Source organism: Dipodomys spectabilis, unplaced genomic scaffold (genome assembly GCF_019054845.1).
Source record: "Dipodomys spectabilis isolate Male_0828 unplaced genomic scaffold, ASM1905484v1 ptg000422l, whole genome shotgun sequence".
Classification (NCBI taxonomy): domain Eukaryota; kingdom Metazoa; phylum Chordata; class Mammalia; order Rodentia; family Heteromyidae; genus Dipodomys; species Dipodomys spectabilis.
In genome coordinates, this window is record NW_024871099.1 from 449,353 (window position 1) to 472,581 (window position 23,229).

Below are 23,229 nucleotides of genomic sequence, written 5' to 3' on the forward strand. Positions count from 1 at the left end.
GGCTTTTTTCTTTTTGCTTATGTGATGCTGAGGAATCGAACCCATGGCCTCATGCATGCAAGGCAAGCCCTTTACCACTGAGCCACCTTCCCAGCCCCTAAAGTGTTCTTGAAAGTACTTGGTAATCTTGCCTGGTGGAGGCAGAGCTGACACTGGGGTTAAAAGTGATGTGATTTATTCTCGGATTTTCTGCAGAATAATTTGATAGCCAAGCACCAGTGGCTCAAACCTGTCCTCCTACCTACTCAAGCGGTTGATTTCTGAGGATCATGGTTTTGAAGCCAGCCATGCAGGAAAAGTCCATGAGACTCTTATTTCCAATTAACCACCTGAAGCTGACATTTAAATACCAGGCATTTAGGCCCATCACTCTGCCTTTGAGATCTTGCTGAGTAAATAAATATTTGTTGTCTGCCATTATTCTTCTGCCTCTAGCAGAGAACAATGCATTCGTTTGTGGGCAGTATAACCCATTCTTCTCATTTTTGTTTTCTAAGCCTCTGTTCTAAGAGCATCCACATGGCAGTTTTCAGAATGAAAAGAAAAGAAAAAGACAGAGGCAGGCCCTTTCCATGATATTAAACCTCTTAAATGGCAAACCTGTAATTTGTAGAGGGAAAATGATTCCCTGAATGTATTTTGTATCCCAGAGTTCCAAATTACAAAGTTCTCACAGAAATTGGTTTCTTCCCAGAAGGAGATAATGTCAATCAAACAGTTGGCTTTCAGATCAGGGCTAAACTTGAAGAAAGAAAGGCACACAGCTGCCCAGCTCTGCTCCAGCCCTAGAAAAGAACATGAGAGATATTCCAGCTTCATGTTTGTGTGCGAGTACTATGACTTGAACTCAGGGCTTTGAGCTTTTCTGCTCAAGGCTAGTACTCTACCACTGGAGCCACAGCTCCTTTTCCAGCTTTTGTTTGTGATGATTAATTGGAGCTAAGAGTCTCACAGACTTTACTGCCCGGGGCTGGCTATGAGCTGAGATCCTCAGATCTCAGCCACCTGAATAGGTAGGATTATAGATGGGATGAGCCACCAGAACCGAGCCTCTCAGAGAACTTTAAACTTCCTTTCTCCCTTGGGAGAAAAGGACACAAGAGACAGCTTCATCTCAACTCTGCTGACCATAAAGCTGATGGCAGGGAAACTCAGTGGCTGGCTTTGGTTTTATAGGGAGGCTCTCTTTCTTACTTAGGCCTTCTTGGGCGAAGTAGCTCTCCATCTCTTGCCTAAAGCAGCAGAACACGCACGCGCACATGTGCATACACACATGCGCACATACACACACACACACACACACTTTCTTCAAAGGTGCCAGGGAGTCTATAAACCGCTCAATAACTGCTGCTTTGCTGTTTATTTAATAAAGTCTGCCTCCTAAGAAACCAAAGCTGAAAGCTAAAACAAGAGGCAGATGGTGCTAAGCTTTCCTTTGAGACTGTTCCTTTACTTTAAAGCTATGAAATATTCAAGGCTATCTTGAGAAATGACCTTTTAATTTTTTTAAAGAGCATACTCATTTCTTGATGCTTTTTTAGATGAAAGGAAAACATTTAGGAGTGCAGCCATGAACATTAAGTTTGTAGCTTATGGATGCTCTCAGAAAACAAACTTCTAATCATAATGTTCTTTATGTTCAAAGCATTCCGAATTACTCCTTGCCATTTTTAGTTTAGTGAGATTGGTTGGGTGTTGGTGGTTCACACCTAAAATCCTAGCCACTCAGGAGTCTGAGATCTGAGAATCATGGTTTTGAAGCCAGCCAGGGCAGGGAAGTCTGTAAGATTCTTATCTCCAATTAACCAGAAAAACAACAACAGCAACAATAAAAGTGGACGTCTGGCCCAAGTGGTAGAATGCTAGCCTTGAGCAAAAAAAGTGAGTGACAGTGCCCAGAACCTGAGTTTATGTCCCAGTACTGGAATAAAACTGGGGAAAAAAAGACATTACTAGCTCCCTTCCCCAATACACACACACACACACACACACACACACACACACACACACACACACACACACACACACACACACACACACACATGTACAAACCACACATCTGGTTGTTCTTTTTAAAATAACCAACAAATGATACCACGTGAAGACATTGGGAAGTTGGGCATGGTGGGGGGGGGGTCACACTTGTAATCCTAGCCAATCAGGAGGCTGAAATCTGAGGATTAGAGTCCAAAGCCAGTCTAGGCAGAGAATTCTATGAGATTCTTATCTCCAGTTAACCAGCAAAAAACGGTGGAAGTGGGAAAGCACCAACCTCAGGCCTTGAGTTCAAGCCCCAGGACTGGCATCAAGAAACAAAAACAAATCAATAAAAAATTACTAGCTATCTACACATTACCCCGCCCCCCCCCCCCCACACACACCTGGATGTTCTTGCTTTAATTACCCAGGTATTGAAATATGGATACTGGGTCTAACTGGCCCCATTTTGGCATCTTGGTGGATGATGGGCACTTTTTGAAAACTCTCAGAGGTGAAATTCCACTCCCCAACTCCCAGGTGATATAAGCAGGGGTTTGAAAAATAGGTTCTTGGACCTGCCAGACCTGTACCATAAACTGGAGAGACTGAATTCTGGAGCCCACTGTGACCCTGACCCCTGGCCATGACCCGACTTAAGCCCCGCCCCCTGCCACCATTGTACCATGCCCCATGTCTCCTGACTCTCCTCAGGTCACCATGGTGTCCCTCTTAATTCTCTGTTAGAGTTAATCTGGTCTGTTGAGATTGTTTCTCTGCTCTTTTTTACTATCCTCATGGTTCAGTTTCCTAATAGTATAGAGGCCACAAGTTTTGGGGGACATGAGTCCATCCACAGTTACTGGCTACCTAATAAAGACTCATGATTCACTCTCAAAATATGGCTTCTCTGTGTCTTGCAACTGAATTCCTGTATAATAGTTTGATGCCATTTGAAGACACAGGGAGTCAAAGGCCATTGTGACTGGGAACTTTTCAGCCCTGTGTAGTAAATTCCTCTTTCTTCCAAAGAGGCCATTTGCATCTCAAGGAAATCAAGGCTTAGTGGATTTTTTGTGTGTGTGTTCTCTAGTCCCATGATTATATTCACTGACTCACTTGAGCAACTTTTCCACCCTTTGATGTGTCAAAAAACATTTCTACTCAGAACCATTCTTGACATTTGGTCTGGGATGGCTTCAAACTTTGATCTTCAGTTAGGAGCCAGTGGCTCACACCTGTAATCTTATATACTCAGGAAGCTAAGATTTGAGGATCTTGGTTCCAAACCAGCCTGGGCAGTAAAGTACAAGAGACTTTTATCTCCATATCCAATTAACTACCAGAAAAGTGGTTCTGTGGCTCAAAATGATAGAGCACGAGCCTTGAGCAAAAGAGCTCAGGAACAGTGCCCAGGCCCAGAGTTCAAGCCTCATAACTCTCTCTCTCTCTCTTTCTCTCTCTCTATCTCTCTCTCTCTCTCTCTCACACACACACACACACACACACACCTGGATATTCAGCATATTCAGCTCTATGTCTTGAGTAGCTAGAACGACTAAAACTTAGGGTGACTTCCTGTTATATGATTAAAATCTCAGCAATTTCACCCTGTCCTGCTCCCAACAGTCTCTATGTCCTTCAATCTCTATCTCTGCTGTTTCTTCCCATTTTCCATTCATCCAAGCCAGAGACCTGGGGGGGATGGGAGAGGAGAGAAGTTTCTCCCTCTCTGGCCACATGTAATTCGTAACCACTTTCTATGGATTTTTCCCTAGAGAAAACTGTTATCCACTGACCTATCGTACTGTGTTATGCTCATTTTTCTACTTTGCTATTTTTCTGACCTGGCCAGAATTTGACATACCAGGACAGAACCTTTCTGCCACTAGCTGTGTATCTGGGCTGACTGCACTCAGGTGCCTAGCCTGGATGCAGAGATGGGGGAGGGAGGATGATGGAGTCAGGGTCTCCTGGCTCCTCCTGTCAGCCTCCATAGTTCCTTTACTGAGAGTGGAATCCCTAGTAGGGCCTCAGTGGCTGAGAAAAAGAATGGACCACTGTGTTAGGTCTGAGATTTGGAGAATGGAATGTCTGTAGAGAAAATATCAAAACCATCCCAGACTGGTGGTTCATGCCTGTAATCCTAGCAAATCAAAAGGCTGAGATCTGAGGATTGTAGTTCAAAACCAGCCCAGGACAGGAAAGTCCATGAGACCCTTATTTCCAATTAACCACCAAAAAGCCAGAAGTAGAACTGTAGTTCAAGTGGCAAAGCACTAGCCTTGAGTACAAAAGCTCAGGGACAGTACCCAGGCCTTGAGTTTAAGTCCCAGGACCAACACACCCACAGACAAGATCCTGTTGTACTGGATCCTGTTCTACTCAGCTACCAAAAAACAGAGAAGACCCATTTTGAGAGGTAGAATTGGGAGTCTTTATTAGAAAGCTGGTAATGCAAGTAGACTCAAGTCCCAAATAACTTGCAATCCTGAATGTAGCTAGCACAAAACTTATAAAGGCAAAAAGCCCACATGATTGGGGTGGGAAACTAAACCTAAGAAAAGTATTATACATATAAGCAAACTATCTAGGGGAACAATCAGGGGCAATCAAGAGGCAGTTATGGGGTAGGAGGGATGATAATCAAGGTCAAATATTCTCCGGAGAAAAACTTTTCTGGAGCTAAACAGCATGACACATCTGCAATTCACAGAATGACCTATTTCACCTCTAGGGTTTTTGGAACAGGATGGAAGTCCCCATTGTCTATTAAAACACCAGGTTGGCAGTGAGGACAAGATGACCATTACTTAGACCTAGTATCCATATTTCATGACCAATAGTATTCCAACTGATTTATCTTAAGCAGGAAAGGGAATTAATGGGGGAGGAGAAACTCTATGAACCTATATTCTGGTGGATATATTTGTAGCCAGGCCTCAGGAAAGCTGAAGTCATTGCTGGGAAAATAAGGGTCCACCCTCAGGCCTCAGTTTCCTACTTCCTCTCCCGTTTCCTCCTCTTCCTTTTTCACTTAAGTTCCAGAAATCCTTCCTCCAGAATACCTTTAGGCTGAATCTCTTCTCTCTTTGTGTCTTGCTGTCTTTCTCTCATTTCCCTCCTGCTCCCTTCTTGTTGAAAGAAAGTGGTCAGGTCTGGCTGGTGCCATGTTGGCCACAGAGTGGATGGTAGGGTCTGGCATCTTGTGTTCATGCTGGAGGAGGAAAACACCTTGGCCTCTCTGGTGATGGGCTGGGCATGCCCAGAACCCTGGAGGCAGGGGCGGGCACTTAGCTGATAGCTTACTTAATCTGTCAGACCAGTGCCTGGGACTGGGAATTTCCTGTGGATTTGCCCCCTGCACTGACCCTATTTAGGCCTGGACCAGCACAGGTGCCATTATGCCACGCCACGGTGTGTCTCTGTGATTGTGTCCTGTGTCCTGTCTCCTGGCTCATCTCGGGTCATCATGGTGTCCCAACTCAGCTTTCCATCAGAGCTGAATTCGTCTGTTGGTATTGTTTTTGTTCTTTTTTTTTCCTCTCTGGCCTGTTTCCTAACTGTATGAAGTATATTTGGGGGCTGCAGGCCTTTGTAACAATTGGCAGCTTGCAGCCTGCTGTATAGTAAAGACCCCAATATTCCATCTTCCAAAGTGTGGCTTCTGGGATAATTCACCTTGCAGCATTGTAACTATCATTTTCTCCCTTCCTCCCTCCATTTCTCTCTTCTCTTCCTACTTTCTTTTCCCTCTTTCTGTCCCCCTCCTTTCCCTCCTTTTCCCTTTCCTTGTCTTTCTCCCTTTCTCTCTCCTACTCCCCTTTTCTCACTCTCTCTTGTTTCCTCAGTTGCCATCCCTCCTTTTCTCCTCTCTCTGTCTCTCCCTCTCTCACAGTAACTTTAAGCAGGACAAACACATGCTCCAAAATTCCTGGCCTATCCCTTTTCTATTCCAGCCACAAACCAAGCTGTCTATGGATCTCTGCTTTGTCCCAAATTCCCAGGTACATAATGAATTTATCCCATTTCAGTTACCTACAGCCAAGGCGAAGTGTGCAAGAAGCCATACCTTCTGTTATATTTGATGGTGAGATACAGAGAAGCCACATTTTGAGAGGTAAAGTCAGGAGTTTTTATTAGAAAGCTAGTGACTATAGACAGACACATGTCCCCTAAAAAACTTGCAGCCTGGAATACACTTGATACAATTAGGAAACAGAGGAGCAGTAGAGCAATGAAAGAGGAGAAAAACTATCTCACCTACATGATCAATTCTAGTGGAGAGCTGAAGAGTGGTACCATGGTGATCTGAAGACAGTTAGGAGACATGGCGCCAAATGGTGGCTGTGGTCAGGGCCTAAATAGGGTCATGGGGCAGGGTCACAAGGAACTTGAGAGTTCCGAGTCTCACCAGTTCATAAAATAGGTATGGCAGGTCCCATAACCTACTGTCCATGTCCCTGCCACTCCCTCTTGGAATTCAAGCATGCCCATCACCTGGGGATGAAACTTCACCTTCATCCCCCAAGAAGCCAGGATGACACCAGTTAGACCCAGTTTCCTATATCCACCACATTGTCATGATGGAGTCAGTTAGACCCATTATCCTTATTTCACTTTCATAATTGACTTCTAGGGACCTGTGACTGTGCTTGGGTGGGGGTAAATAACACATGGTAGGTAATATGTGTCCTATCATGGTGCTTCTTCTTCCCATAGTGCCTCAGGTTCCTGCTCAAATGCTTCTTTCCATTCAAGCACTCTTTTCCATAATGACAGCTTTGGGTTCTGCTCAACCAATGAAAAGAGCACAAGCACATACCTTCAAGCAATCAGGACAAAGCCCCGGGGAGGAGCTATAAGAGAAGCAAGAAGCCTTAAACTATGAAAACTACCGGCTGATAATAAGACAGGATAAATAAAGGGAAATGGGGCTTGTGGAAGATAACCCTGAAGCACTATCTTTTACCTTATACCTTATCTCAAAAATTAGCATCTATTTGGCCTAATACATTCCTTCCTGAGAGATGCATTTCTTATCTCAAGGATTAACATCTTTCTGATAGAAATGCTCCCCCCAAACTTAAAGGGTGGACCCAAATCACAAACAACCAAAATGGTAAACAAGAGCCAAGAACTTAGAAAATGTAACATCACCAAGAGTAATTAAGAGAGAGAGAGAGAAAAAAAGACCCATCTGTAACAACTCCAAGAGTAATGAAAAGCAAAAAATAAATTACCTATCTATATAACTGTAGGTTAGATCCTCTGCCTTTATCATATAAATACCCCTGGTGACATAGTTGCATGTCTCTCACTTTGAGAGCACCCACACATAGGAGTGTGCCTCTATTTTTCTGCTCATTTGTCTGTCTGCTTGCCTGCTTGCTTATTTAATTAATAAAGCTCTGCCAAGTTTTCTTACCATTATGACTTGTCCAGAAATTCTTATTCTCTGATCAATGTCAAGTACCCTAAGTGAAGAGTCCCTCCTTTTAGAGAGAACCATCACAAACTTTTGCCTGCATCCAGTGACAAGAGGACTCCATTGTACCCCTCTTTGGGTCTCTCTACTTTCCTTCTTGGCTTTTCTTTCCCTTTCAAATAAACTTATTCTGTTCTTTTTTTAATCCTTTAAGGGTAAAGGATATTCTCCTAGAAAGTGTTACAACAAAGCAATCTGATTTGAAAGAAGCTGCAACCTGGGGTGAGCAGATCTACATAGCTTAAGGGGAGGCAGAAGGGGAAAGCCCTCTATGGAGTTGACATTTGAGCTGAGGCCCAACAAAGGATGAGAAAGAACCAGAGGAACAGATTTATGTTTTGGACAAATGACTCTGGCAGTAGGAATAAAAAGGATCTTTCTCTCCATACAGTCTTGAGAACCAAAGTTCGCTAAATCAACCTGCCAATGAGGAGAGGGATTTTACCAGGTCATAAACCAAGGTGACTTTGTCATCTTCAGTCAGCATCTGGGAGCTGTCAGAAAGAGCTCTGCAGTTCAGCATGTTCATTTATATTCAGTTTGCTTTCAGTCATATATTTATCCTCAAGTATTTCTTTAGGGTGACAGGGTGAGGACTGCTGCCTTCATTTTCTACAAGATACTAATGTGAACAAAGAGATGAGTGAAGAGATGGGAGAAATTATTTGTATATATGTGTGTAACAGGCCTATCCCTTAGTTTTTCCACTCGAAGCTGCTGCTCTACCAATTGAGCTACAGCTCCACTTTCTACTTTTTGGTGCTGAATTGGAGGTAAGAGTTTCACAGACTTTCCTGCCCGAGCTGGCTTTGAACTGTGATCCTCAAACCTCAGCCTCCTGAGTAGCAAGGAGTATGGTCATTTTTAATAAATATGAAAAGAGTTGGACTCCTGGGAAATAGGAGGCATCTAACAAAAGCAGTTAATCTTCCCTCTATTTAAATGCTCAGTTACAAGATCCAGGAGTTGGAAGAGGCCTAACACTGCTCTTTCCATTAAAATGACAAGAACTGGACAATTCCCAATGAATGGATAGAAACTCATCAGGTGAGTGGCTTATCTGAGGGAAGAAAGCTCTAAAGCTCACCAGTTGTCCCTATGACTTGGGTAGGCCCAGAGACATATTTTAAAATAATTTGTAACACTCCTCTTGGCTATTTGGAACCATTATCTAAGATGGGGTCTGCTGGACTAGTAGGTGTGTTCGTCCATGCTCAGAAGGAATACAGGTAACATTCATCTTTTTTTTTTTTTTTTTTTTTTTTTGGCAGTGGTAGGGCTTGAACTCATAGTCTGGGCACTGTCCCTGAGTTCTTTGGCTCAGTGCTAGTCTAGTGCTCTACCACTTTGAGCCACAGCTCCACTTCCAGTTTTCTAGTGGTTAATTGGAGGTAAGAGTCTTCTGGACTTTCTGCCCTAAGCTGGCTTTGAACCACGATTCTCAGATCTCAGCTTCCTGATTAGCTAGGATTACAGGTATGAGCCAGTAGCACCTGCTATCATTCATCTTTATTCACATTTCTTGCATGAAGAGCTGGAAACGCTTCTCTCTTTTTCTCCCTCCTTTAACCATGTAATATTAAAAATAGATCCTTGTTAAATTTTTCACCTTATAAGGCTCTAGGTTTTGTGTGTGTGTGTGAGACATTCTGAACTGCTGCTTATGTGTGGACCTAAAGACTTGCATTTTTTGTGTGGAAACTGGAAAGCCAAGGGAAACCCTAGACCTTGTGACTGTCATCTGTCCCAGTGGCTACACTCAGAGCTGGGAACTGGGCACTGCCCACTGCCTGACTACATGAGTCATGCTAGTAAGCAGGAAGGTACCACAACGTCCACAGGGTTTCTTCACTGTGGCTCTGTATTTAGTAGCATCAGTAAGAATGTGAGGCTGGGTACTTATTGTATTAAGAAAAACAAAGGTTATGTAGTAGTTGTACAAAGAGGTTACAATTCCAGGAGTCAAGTTAGGAGAACAATTCATCTTGATCAATGTCATTCCTGGTGTCATTTTTCTCCATTTTCCTACTCCTTTTAATGTGCCTCAGAGATTAGCTGAGAGCCTCAAGTCTAAAATCTAAACCCTCCTAACCTTTAATATTGCTGTTGATTTCTTTTCTTTTTGTCAGTCATGGGGCTTGAACTTAGTGCTTGGGTGCTGTCCCTGAGCACTTTTACCACTAGCGGTCCACCATCTTGAGCCACAGCATCATTGCTGGTTTTCTGATGGTTAATTAGAGATAAGAGTTTCACAGACTTTCTTGTTCGAGCTGACTTCAAACCTCTATCCTTAGATCGAGCCACGTGAGAGGCTAGGGTTATAGGAATGGAGCCACTGGCACCAAACTATGTTTTCATTAAGTATTTTTGTTCTAGGCCTAGGCCTTGAACTCAGAGTCTGGATGTTATCCTTTTGCTTTTTCACTCAAGACTAGCACTCTGTCAGGTGCTGGTGGCTCAAGTGTGTAATCCTAGTTATTCAGGAGGCTGAAATCTGAGGATTGGAGTTCAAAGTCAGCCTGGGCAGGAAAGTCTAGTAAGACTCTTATCTCCAATTAACCACCAGAAAACTGGAAGTGGTCCTATGGTTCAAAGTGGTAGAGTGCTAGCCTTGAGTGAAAGAGCTCAGGGACAGCACCCCAGGCTCTGAGTTCAAGCCTTATGACTGACAAAACAAAACAAAAACAAACCAACAAAACAACCTGTCATTTCAGCCACAGTTCTACTTCCAACCTCTTTGGAGGTTAATTAGAGATAAGTGTTTCATGGACTTTACTACCCTGGCTGGCCTTGAACCTTGGTCCTCAGATCTTAGCTTCCTGAGTAACTAGAATTACAGGCATGAGCCACCAGCACCTGGCTAACACATTGTGTGTGTGTCTGTGTGTGTGTGTGTGTGCTTGAAGTCAGGGCCTGGGCACTGCCCTTGAGCTTTTTCCGCTCAAGGCCAGTGCTCTACCACTTGAGCCACAGCTCTATTTCCAGCTTTTTGGTAGTTTAGTCTCACAGAGTTTTGAACCCTGGTTTTGATCCTCAGATCTCAAGTCACCTGAGTAGCTAGAATTTCAGGCATAGACATCAGCTCCAAGCTAACACACTATTTCTTTTTAATAACTTTTTTCCAGAACAACAGATTCTAACTACTGATTTTGTAACGTTCTCACATCATCCATTTCCTGGTAAGCAAATTATCACTGGTATAGTTTTCTCTTAACTGATTATATCTGGGAATCAGTGACAGAGAACCTTGAAAATTTAGATCCTTGGAGGTCCAGAGACATGGCAAGCTTGAGTCTTTGGGGAGAGAAAGAGGCTGGCAGAAGTAGGGCCTCTCTGAAACTATTCTGGTCACTCAAGGATATTCAGCTCACATTATGCTGTAAATTGATAGTGTTCATAAACTGGCCACTAGGGGACAGAAAAGTTCCATTTAACTTCTGACAAGCAGCTGACCCTAACAAAATCTACATAACATAGTGTACTATTTCAAAAGATCTGAGCAGGAGACATCATGGGTTGGGGTAAAGATGCACTTTTTCTTTCTCTCACTCTCTTTATGCTAAGATCTTTTGGGTTAGTGGCAACCACAGGATGGGATCGCACCTCTAGAACCTCTGGAAGATCTACATACCTGCCTTTGTGCTTCAAATCTGCATTGCCAACCTAACATTTTAGAAGACCCATGTTTCATTGAGATAGGTTTAGAAATGGAGAAGGTGTCCTTAGTTACTGCTCAGAAAGTTTTGTAACAAAGAAACCTGAGTAAGCTGGGAGCTGGTGGCTCACATAATCCTAGCAACTGGGGGGGGGGGGGGGAGAAGGGGGTGTGCTGAGGATTGCAGTTCCAACATCAGCCTGGTCAGGCAGGTGTGAGACTCTTACATCCAGTTAACCAACAGAAAACTGGAAATGGTGATGTGGCTTAAGATGGTAGAGTGCTAGTCTTGAGCAAAACAGCTCAGGGACAGCTCCCAGGCAACGAGTTCAAGCCCCATGGCCAACAACAACAAAAAAGAAACCTGGGTTTGTTAAACCAAACCAACCATGTCCGTGTCCAGTCATGTACATGCCCAATTATGATGTGAGACCCTACGAATGGGGGCAAGGGATGCATATGTGAAGATAACACATTCTAGAATTTTTTTAAGGAAATGTTTAGGGAAAAGTTGGGCCTTTTCAAATGTTGTGAAGTTACCTCTTGTTGAATTGTGTGGACTGAGAACTCTGGCAACAACAGAATAAGTTAAAATTCTCCTGCCATCAAAATTTCTTCAGTCATTTTATGCTTACTATGAGAATCTGGACTTTGAGCTTAGACAGCAACAGCAAGAAATGGGTTCAAATCAACCTGTTTCTTGAGTTTTCAGAGGTAAAGCTAGGAGGATTCAGCCAGGAAAGGGAAAGGAATACTGGTAGTTGTTAGGTTTTTATTTTTTTATTTTTATTATTATTTTTTTTAATTTTATTTTATTTTATTTGAGAACATACTGTACAGAGGGGTTACAATTACATGGGCAGGATAATGCATACATTTCTTACCAAGCATTGCAGCCTCCTCCTTTGTTTACCCTTCACTTCCCTTCCCACCCTCCCCCCTCCCCCCCCAATCAAACCCCCCCTCCCCCCCCCCCACTCCGACATTGTAAAGCTGGTTTTGACATGACATTTTGTACTTCTCATTGTTGCAACAGGTCCACCTGAATCCTTAAACGACTTGTTTGTCCCCGTCTCCTCCACATGTTATACTGACATCAAATATAGTGAAAGCGGGGGTTACACTGTGGGGGAGGGACATACAAAGCAACAAAGAAATAATCTTATAAATTCGTTAGAAACACATGCATGAAAGAAACAAAAACATTAAAATACATATTTGAGGGTTCGTTTTCCTAACATCACATTATCTGACTTTTTCCGCTTGACTCATACCTATACTAGATATTGCAAATAAGGGAAACCATGGGACCTATGTTTCTTTGGGCCTGGCTTACTTCACTTAATATAATTTTTTCCAAGCCTTTCCATTTCCTAACAAATGGGGAAATGTCATTCTTTCTGATGGAGGCATAGAATTCCATTGTGTATATATACCACATTTTCTTGATCCATTCATCTACTGAGGGGCATCTGGGTTGGTTCCATGTCTTAGCTATGGTAAATAATGCTGCAATAAACATAGTTGTGCTGGTAGCTTTAGTGTGGTCTTTTTTGTAAACATTAGGGTAAATGCCCAAAAGTGGGATTGCTGGGTCATAGGGGAGTTCTATGTGAAGTCTTTTGAGGAACCTCCATACTGCTTTCCAAAGTGGTTGAACAAGTTTACATTCCCACCAACAATGAAGTAAGGTTCCTTTCTGTCCACATCCCCTCCAGCATCTATTGTTGTTAGAGTTCTTGATTTTTGCTGTTCTAACTGGAGTGAGGTGATATCTCAATGTTGTTTTGATTTGCATTTCTTTTATGGCTAGGGATGTTGAACATTTCTTCATGTGTCTATTGGCCATCCTTCTTTCTTCTTCAGAGAAGTTTCTCTTTAAGTCTTTCGCCCACTTATTTATTGGGCAGTTGTTTCTTTGAGGATTTGTTGTTGGGTGGTTTAATTTTTTGAGTTCCAAGTATATTTTAGATATGAGACCCTTGTCCGTTGTATGGCTAGTAAAGATCTTCTCCCAATCCGTGGGCTTTCTATTGATCTTGCTAGCTATGTCATTTGCCCTGCAGAAGCTCTACAACCTTATGCAATCCCATTTGTCCAACCTTTCTTTGATTTGTTGTGTTTCCGGGTCTCTATTCAGAAAATTTCGGCCTGAGCCAAGGAGACCCAGGGTTTCTCCTATTCCATCCTGTAATGTTTTCAGAGTGTCTGCTTTGAGTTCAAGGTCTTTGATCCATTTGGAGTTGATTCTGGTGCAGGGTGATATATAAGGATCTAGCTTTAGTTTTCTACATGTAGTTAACCAGTTTTGCCAGCACCATTTACTGAAGAGGCTGTCTGTCTTCCATTCTATTATTTTAGCACCCTTATCGAAGATTAGATGGCTATAAGTCTGTAGGTTCATTTCTGGGTTTTCAATTCTATTCCATTGGTCCTGAGGTCTGTTCTTATGCCAATACCAAGCTGTTTTGATTACTATGGCTTTATAGTAGAGTTTGAAAGTTGTTAGGTTTTTAAAAAGAGGTAGCCGAGTAAGAACAGTGCCATGAACGTGGTATTCAGTAAGGGGTAGGTTTATTCAGTAGACATGCTGGGACCAGGCCAGGTTGGCACTCCATGTGGCTGGGAAAGGCCTGGGAAAGACCTGAGAAAGAGAGAGAGCTGGGAAAAAGGTGGGAAAGAGAGAGCTGGGAAAGAGAGAGAGCTGGAAAAGAGAACAGAGAAAGAGAGAGCTGGGAAAAAGTGCTAAGAGAGCTGGGAAAGAGCTGAGAAGGAAAGAGCTGAGAAAGAGCTTCTGGGCCTGGGCTAGGCCTTATCTAGGGTATGGGCGGAGAAAGGTGTGTCCACATCGAATCCAGATGTGACCTCAGCAGATGCCGATGTGACCTCTTCCAGGTGTCCCAGTTGCCTAGGTAATGCAGGTACTGGGTGGAGACTTTGCTGCTGGGTGAAGTCTTCTTTCCATTGAGGAGCGGACCTTACAGTACTTTTGGTTCCTAAGTTTTGAGGGTCAAAGCTTGGACCCATAAATGCATAGGCACAAGGGAAAAGTGACAGGGAGCTCTCCTTAGGTGTGGTACACGTCAGTTATCATCAAAACTTTAAGCAAGCTCAGTAGCAGCTAGGCCAGAGGATTTACTGACTCCTCCCATGGTCTGCCACACTACCATGGACCAGATATCCCACTGACCTGAAAGCCCCATGACCACTCCAGAGGCGGCAAAACCCTCCTTCCAGGATTCACTGGGAAGAATGACATTTGTGCATTTGTGTAGTTAATGAGCCAAGCTCAAGCTCTGGGGAGCGGCTTAGACATGCTAATGAGTCTTCCCCAAGGTGTGGAGCAGTGGTTTTGATACGTTAATAAACCAACTCTAAGGTGGCTCTGATATGTTGATAAGATACCTCTAAAGTGACTAGGGGATGATCTTGATATCTAACAAGCTCATCCTAAGGGTACCTAGATTAGATCCTGACCTTACAGGGCTATAGACGCTCAAGCTCAGTATGTGCACTGGTGTTTCAGTGTAAACCCAGCTATTCAGGAGGCTGAGATCTAAGGATCTAGATTCAAAGCCAGTCTGGGCAATAAAGTCCCTGGGATTTATCTTCAATTAACTATCAAGAAGGAAAAGAAAAAAAGAAAACCTGGAAGTAGAGGTGTGGCTCAATGCTAAGTGTTAGTCTTGAATACTGTAAGGTCCAGCCTGTGAAGGCAAAGCAGATTCCTCCCTTCTATTGGCTAAGTCTCCACCCAGTACCTGCATCACCTAGGTAACTGGCACATTTGGAGGCAGTCACCCCTCCCCCTCCATAAGGTCACATCATCATTCATTGTGGCCACACATTCTTCCGCCCCTGGCCTTGATAAGTCCTGACCTGGCTGTGGTTCGACCTTTCTTTTTTTTTTTATTCCTGCTGTGTGGGCTTCCGACTTGACCTGAGGCACCTGCAAACAAACCTTTCCCTTGCCCGAATACCATCTGATACTCTCTTTCCTCAGCTGCCAATTTAATTTACCTAACAAATACAAAATCTCAAGGATAGTGCCCAGGTGTTGAATTCAAGCCTCTGGACTGGCATACACACACTCCCTCTTTGTCTCTGTCTCTGTCTCTCTGTCTCTCTGTCTCTGTCTGTCTCTCTCTCTCTTTAAAAAAATCCTTGAAGCTAAGAATGATCTAATCAGAGTTTGGTTCCTTCTGACACTACAAACATCACACTCAAACCTGAAGGGACCTTTTCCTACTGTCTCCCAGAACCTTCTCTCCTGCCAGCCTCCCTCTGTCTCAGCAATGTGCTCCATTTGATGAGTGTCCATGAACTGACCCACTCTCTGCTGGTTTATTCTAGTCTATTGTTAATTGCATTATACAATCTTGATATGCGAGTGGTTACTATTTGTTGTGGAAATCCTATTTCTGAATTGTTATATTATCAAAAGGCATTCTGCAGTTAAGTCTTTGGGGGAGGGGAGGGAGATAGGCTATGGGGCCTGAACTTGGGTCCTAGGCACTGTCCCTGAACTTTTCCACTCAGGGCTAGCACTTTACCACTTTTAGCCCCAGCTCCACTTCCAGCTTTCTGGTAGTTGATTAGCAATAAGAGTCTCACAGACTTTCCTGCCCACTCTGGCTTCAGACTGTGATCCTCAGATCTCAGCCTCCTGAGAAGCTAGGATTGCAGGTGTGAGCCACGAATATCTGGCCTATGCTTAAGTCTTTATTGCCATCTCCATTACCTCACCTCTTAGGCAATACAGCATTCAGGAAGTTTAGCTTGTTTCTTACATCTGGTAAGAGAATTCAGGCAAGACACAAACATAGCTAAAGGTGGTAGTGAAACAGGATAGATGAAGGGAAAATGAGGTACAGTTAGCTTACAACAAATACAGGAGCTATTCTTTCATATAGTTCCCTTAAGATTAAGGGAACAAAGTGATTTAGGGGAAAATGAAACAGGATAACCTAAGGAAACTGAGGCCTGGTGAAGACAACTAGAAATATGGTATTTAGAAACTTATAAATGCTATCATTTGCTTCAAAAAGAAACAACAGGATACATTCATTCCTGAGGGATGCATTTATATCTTCCTAAGAAAAGTGCTTCCCCAAACTTAAGCTACCTGCCCCCAAACGCATATAGCAGTGCGCCTCCTTATCTCAAATATAAGGAGCTGTTTTATGGCAGGATGCATTCTTACTGGGAACTCAAAAAATAAAGCCAGAGCAAAGACAAAGAACCCAGCTTTTCATAACTTTGAAGCCAGAGCCCTTGCCTTTACCCTATAAATACCCCAACAGCCCAAGGAGCTATGTGTCTCTCTGGTGTCTCCTGTGGTTGTGTCTCTTTCTTGTCTATGTCTCTCTCCATGTGTGTATCTCTGCATGTTTATCTCTCTGTATCTCACTCTATTTCCCTATGAGAGAGAACCTACACTCTGCTATAGTGTGTCCCTGACCTTGTTTGTCTGCTTTGTCTGTTTGATTGCCTGCTTGTTTACTTAATAAAGCTCTGCCATGTTTTCTTACTATAGTGACTTGTCCAGAAATTTGATGGAAGTCAAGGAAGGACCCTAAGTGAAGAGTTCCTACATTTAAAGGGAAACTTCACTGAACCTCACCTCCATCTGAAAGATTGAAATTGGGGTTTTGTCCATTTTACAATTTACTAACTGCTAATTCTGCTTCTGTAAACCTGCTTGCGTTAACACTGACTCTTCCCCTCCCAGAAATAAGTTAAAAAGTTACAAAGTCCAGATGCAGGCCCAGGGACAAGGTCTGTGAACATAGATAAAGAACAAAAGAGTATGTTCTCTTGAATTCCTGTGTAAAAACTCAGGGCAGGGGGCTCAAGACAAGGACCATCTGGTGAGCCCAGCAAACTAGGTCAAATGTCAACCAATTGCGAGCCTGTAACTATGTGGACTCCCCCCCCCCCCCCAGAGAAGCCTCCCCCTAGGGAACCAACTAGTTTTCAACAAGTGTTACAAAACTTCCTGTGCAGTTGATTTTTAAGCTGAGCCAATCCTGGGGAGCCTGGGGTCTTATGCTAATCCTGTGGTTTTTGTCTTTAAAAGTGCCTGTAACAGCTGCTCGGGGCTTCCTGTCTGCCCTGGGCAAACACCTAATAAACTCCTCTTGCTTATTGCATCTGCTGGTTTGGAGTCTTGGTTCTTGGGGTGCCCTCCCGTTGAAGAAAGCATCCCAGTGAGTCTGAGGTCTTCAGTTGGGGGCTCGTCCGGGATCCAGGCACCCCCAGACCCCAAATTCCAGGACTGGTAGGAGGTAAGATAGAGCTCTAACGTTTCGTGTCTTTCGTGTTTGTCGTTTTCGTTTTGCATTCTGGGATCCAAATCTGTATTTGGACTAGAGGGAAAAGCAGACGTGCCCAGTACCCTAGTCCCGCCTTGGAGCCCTGCTCCAGGGTCGTCTGAATCTGTATTTGGGCCAGAGGGAAAAGCAGACGTGCCCAGTACCCTGGTCCCGCCCTAGAGTCCTGCTCCAGGGTCGTCTGGAGGAAGGAGGAGATCTGAGTGTCTCTCTGTTCTGAGGAGTTAAGCGAGGCCGGCCACTCCCATCTGTAATTCCTTCCTCATCTGCATTCGGTTGCCGCGCGGCGTCTGGTTTTGTCTGTCTCTGTTTAGTGTTACTCGTTTTTAGTGTGTGTTTTGTATTCTCTATAGAGATGGGACAACAAGTGAGTCCACTCCTAGGACACCCGAGACCTTGTCCTAGTTCGTTTAAAAACTGCTGGTTCTGCTTTTGTAACTTGCTTGTTTGTCAATTATGAAACTGCCACTGACCACCTGCAAGTGGCCCCAGTTAGATCTCAGCCTCGGGCCTTGGCTCGGGGGGCGGGGGGGTCTGAGCATGGAGGAAAACCTGTCAGTCTGAGGGGACGGCTGCTAGGGATTTTTCTTTTCCCTTGCCCCAAGATGACTGGGAATTCTCCTCCACCTTGGAAGGCCCCTGGGTCAACGTCTGCAGAAATCTAAGAGAAAAATCCTCTGGAGGTGAGTATGGGGGGTTGAGTGCCCTGGTAAGTGAATGGTGGTAAAATGTCTCCCCATTCACTGAGACCTGATTTTGACTTTGTGGCCACTTGTTTGTCTTGTTTACTTTAGTGTGTGTGTTTGTTTTATGTTTTCTGGGTCAAGGAAGTTCTGGGTGAGTGTGGCAGGCTCACTCAGCAGACTCTGGATTCAGCTTGCTGAGTGGGAGCAGCACAGAGTTCCGGTAGGGATAAATTGGGTCCCATCAGTCCCCAACTCAGCCTTCAGTTCTTGTCTAGTTCTGTTTTAGAATTGGTACCAGTTTTAAATGTGGATACTTGGTTTTTGTGTTTATGTGTGTTTTTGTTATATATTTAAACATCTCTGGGGGAATAAAAATTCCAGCTGGGCTTGGTCACAGACCTGCTATGCCCACCCTCCCTATGAGGCATGGAAGGTTACTGGGCTAGTTTGGTTCCCTTCAAGCCTTAGGCTGCATTTTCTCCTTGTGGAGGCTGCCAGCAGGGAGGGTGTAGAAGGCTGTGTGCCTAGTTTGGACTTTTTCAGCTAGTCCTGACAATGTAACAATTTGTAAAGTGCTCTTGTCTAAAATTAGATTAGAAAAATCTGGCCAGTTTAAAGTGACCCCCTCCCCCAGCCCTCCTCCAACAGAAGGGATTCAAAAGACTAATTAGTGAATTGCCTTGCTAGACAAACAAGCTCTGGGAAAATAAAGCCCAACAAAGGTACCTAGTTTAAAAGAAATACTGTCTTAAATTTTTGTTTAAAAACTTTAAAACGTGTACGTATGACTAATTTTGATTTTTGCATGCTTTCAGATCTGTGTGAGTGTTTTGTGTGTGTCTGTGAACGTGTTCAAAGATAAAAATTGTCAGCATGCTGTAACAATTGGGTGAATTTAAATTTAAAAGTTTTAATGTGTAAAAACAAGCAGCCAAGAGACAATGAGTGACACTTGGCCTCAAGATTTTTAATGTAAATGAAAACTAAAGTATAAAATATTAAAGGTGATTGATAAGAGGGTTTAAAAAAATTAGAAATGGATTTCTGGATATAAAGTTTAAAAATAAAATTGTTCTTAACATTGGCCTCAATGTGCACAGAGGAAAAAGTTAGGATTATCAAAATAATTGCTATTCCAGTTTGCTCTTATAGGTTGCTTTTTTTAAGTCTCCAGCAAAGTCCAGAGCAAAGCACAGAGGATTCTTAAAAGTTTGTCAGATGTTACTTTGACTCTTAATAAGTTTCAGGTAAGAACATGCTTAAAAGCTACTTCTATGTTGACCACCTTGTTGCTTTTAATTGGAGTAAAATGGCCTTTTGTAGGACTCATTGATCTGCAAACTGGTTCAAAGCCAGCCCAGGCAGAAAAAGGTCCCTGTGAGACTGTCACCTCTACTCAGCTAGCAGAGTGCTGAAAGAGCAAGCAGAGTTGCTTTGGGACTCAAAGTGGCAGAGTGCTAGCCTTGAGCTGGAGAGCTGAGGGACAGTGCTCAGGCCCGAGTTCAAGTCCAGCGACCAGCTAAAGGGAAATGCCAATGAGGCATTTATCCCAATGTGGAGAAGACACTCCTGGGACAAAAGCAATGGAGGAGCATCCAGAGGCAGTAAGCTACTGCTTTGATGGCAGAAATGTCAGATCCTAGAGTCATTTGTGTGTGGCCCTTCAAAACTGGTCAAAGCCGGGAGGTCATAAAAAGAGTTTGTAAGCATGCCTAATGTCCATGACTATCTACCTTGTAAGGGACAGGAACTTGCCAGTCTTCTGTGATAGTAAAAAGCTAATGTTATAAAATGTGGGGGATAGTTTAAATCTCAACCCCTTTATGTGCCAAAAGCTCTAATTGGCAGCTCTAATTGAGCTGACACTAGTTACATGAAGTTCATCTGCTCAGGAAAAATACAGAGAGTGTGTTTCTATTGATATCTGTCTAAAGGCCTGCAAAGGTAACTTAGGCATTGTTAGGGTCACTAGAGATCACGTTCCTAAGTCATCCAAAAGGATGTTTTTGCAAACCAGAGTGCTAAACAAGCTACACTGCTGTAGCCGGAGAAAAGGTCTGTGCAGTTGTCAAAATATTGTTCTTAATGACATCTAACCCTGATGGCCCGTTTGTAAAATAGGCTAAGGTTATAGGTTCCTGGCTAGGTAAGATCAACGCCCCTGAAGTCAGCTTGAAAAAGTTACAGAAGATGGACCTTCGCCCTTCTACCCCCATTTTAAGATCAAGGGTCCAGAGTCAGTTTTGGAGAAATAAGGCAAAATAGATAAAATAATTTTTTTTTAAAAAGACATAAAAATAATGTTAACTGTTGTAGGTGTGCAAGGTGTGGAGACTGCATCTGTCAGAGATGGTTACAAGACTGAGCCTTCTGTGTCTATTTACAAAAATATCTGGTTAGTAAAAAAGTTGTGATTTTGGTAAATTGTCCTGGACTATTGTTTAAAGATCTTAAAAACCAGCAGGATCAAAGCCTGCCAAGCCTATGCAATGTATCTTTAACCAGTCTGTGTAGGAATTTAGAGCCCAGCATGAGGTGTGACAGTACCTTGGAGCCACTGAGAGACCCTGCTACTGCTGCTGCTGCTGCTGCTGCTGCTGCTGCTGCATACCTAATGGGTAAAGTTCAACGACGGCCTGACAGCCACCTGGAGAAACTCCTGCCTGATTCCATCACCTGAGTCTGCTTCCTGGTTGACTGCTGCTAAATCTAAGATCTTGTGGGACATTCTTTTAGGTGATATCCAGAAACCCTCTCTTCCCACAGTGGATATTGGGGACCAGGATATCACTGGCTTGCTTGCCTTAGGCAATTCAATGCGTAGTGACTGGAAATCCACTCTATGGTCACAGCCTAGTTTGGCTCTGGTATGGTAATAACCTGAGTGTGTTATCAATGGAAACTGAAAAGGAGAGGGGGGTAGTAAAGAAAGCCTTGGGAAAGGAATTGGGGAAAAATTGGTATCCCCTTTGGATAAGAAAGGATTTGAAAAGTAAGGATTGTCTTTAAGACAAACCTCAGAAAGTTTAAGTATGTCGCAGATGGTGTGAGTATGTCTTAAAATTGGAGCTTACAAGTACAGCTGGTATAAAATTAAGTTAACTGTGATACACGGAGTCAGGACTGGTGGAAAAAAAAATGTAAGGGGCCCTGGTACTGTTACTTTTGTTACAATCGGACCTTGTATACTCAACAGACTTGTAAAAGAAAAAGATCAGCTCAGTCCATCTATTAGTTCTGAGATCCAAATACCAAGCATTGAGAACAACTGACACCCCACAAAATAATATAGAGACACCCTAAATTTTAAGATTAAAATTAGTCCAAAGACAAGAGGAGGGAATGAAAGATTGAAATTGGGGCTATGTCCATTTTACAATTTACTAACTGCTAATTCTGCTTCTGTAAACCTGCTTGCGTTAACACTGACTCTTCCCCTCCCAGAAATAAGTTAAAAAGTTACAAAGTCCAGATGCAGGCCCAGGGACAAGGTCTACAAACATAGATAAAGAACAAAAGAGTATATTCTCTTGAATTCCTGTATAAAAACTCAGGGCAGGGGGCTCAAGACAAGGACCATCTGGTGAGCCCAGCAAACTAGGTCAAATGTCAACCAATTGCGAGCCTGTAACTATGTGGACTCCCCCCCCCCCTCCCAGAGAAGCCTCCCCCTAGGGAACCAACTAGTTTTCAACAAGTGTTACAAAACTTCCTGCGCAGTTGATTTTTAAGCTGAGCCAATCCTGGGGAGCCTGGGGTCTTATGCTAATCCTGTGGTTTTTGTCTTTAAAAGTGCCTGTAACCCCTGCTCAGGGCTTCCTGTCTGCCCTGGACAGAGAGCCCGTTTGTGCAAACGCCTAATAAACTCCTCTTGCTTATTGCATCTGCTGGTTTGGAGTCTTGGTTCTTGGGGTGCCCTACCGTTGAAGAAAGCATCCCAGTGAGTCTGGGGTCTTTCACATCCAGTAACAATAGGAAAGTTGATTAGAAGAGAAATTCAATAGAGAACAGAACATGTGAAGTGGACCCTGAGATGGGGCCCAAGCTGGTATGATTCCATTTTGAGCTTTGACTTTGTTTTAGGGATTTTAGACTCCATTTTTTAAGGGTGGCGACTAAAAACCTTTAAACAATGTTCAAAATAGAAAAACAAGCTTAATCGTAGGGCTACATCTTGGCTCTGACAGGCTTCATTCCCAGAATTAAAAAAAAACAACAAAAAACGCATCTGGTCCCCCTCCCCTTAACAAACTAACCCATCCTTGATTGTTCAGTTAAAGACTGACCAATAAAACAATCATAATCTTACTCAATTGGGAACACCACCTGCTTACTGCAAACCCCACCTTTGCCCACCAAAAGGTAAACCCTGCCTTTTGCCTGCTAAATATGCATGCCATTTTAAACCAAAGTGATAATCTGGTTTAAACAGCCATTATGAGACAAACTGTAACCTCATTGGCCACCTGTGTGTTGTCTGGCATGACTGTACAATCCTTTGTGTACAATCCCCTTGGTCACCTGTGTGTGACCAGGCTTGACCTCATGAATTTTGCCTTTAAAAACCAAAGTATGTGGGCCACTCAGGGGCACAGTGTCAGCTCCCGAGCCTGTGCTGCGGCCCTGACTGGTCAGTGTAGGAACCTCAATAAAGTTTCTTTTCATTAAACAACTTTGTTGTGGTGGGTTGGGTTCTGTCACTCTGGATGACTAGGCAGGTTTGCCTGCCTGAGTAGGGGGTCTTCCTACTACACTCGTGGCTTAGACACATTAAAGGGGAGACAGCATTTCAGCCCATTTCAGCCATCTTCACCATCTTCTCCATTACAGAACTTGGCCTTGGGTTAAACTGGAGTCCTAGAAGATGGCTTTCAGATTGGTAGGTTGTCTTTCTGTTTCCTGTGAGATTATGACACCAAACATTTATTGTTCTGTCCTTATTTCCTCATTCTTCTGTCCTGTGTGTGTGTGTGTGTGTGTGTGTGTGTGTGTGTATTGAGACTTGAACTCAGGGCTTGAACACCATTCCTTAGCTTTTTGCTCAAAGCTGGTGCTCTACGACTTGAACTATACCTCTACTTCTGCTTTTTT

The 23,229-nt window shown here is 43.4% G+C and overlaps 1 long non-coding RNA gene across 1 annotated transcript; it reads right to left on the reverse strand.

Moving 5' to 3' along the window:
* Positions 1 to 17,157: 17,157 nt before the first annotated feature.
* Positions 17,158 to 22,004, reverse strand: LOC122097380. Its single transcript, XR_006145531.1, has 3 exons — positions 21,973 to 22,004; positions 19,409 to 19,410; positions 17,158 to 17,234 (listed from the first exon to the last, which is right to left on the reverse strand). It is a non-coding gene; the product is annotated as an uncharacterized LOC122097380 (long non-coding RNA).
* Positions 22,005 to 23,229: the final 1,225 nt, after the last annotated feature.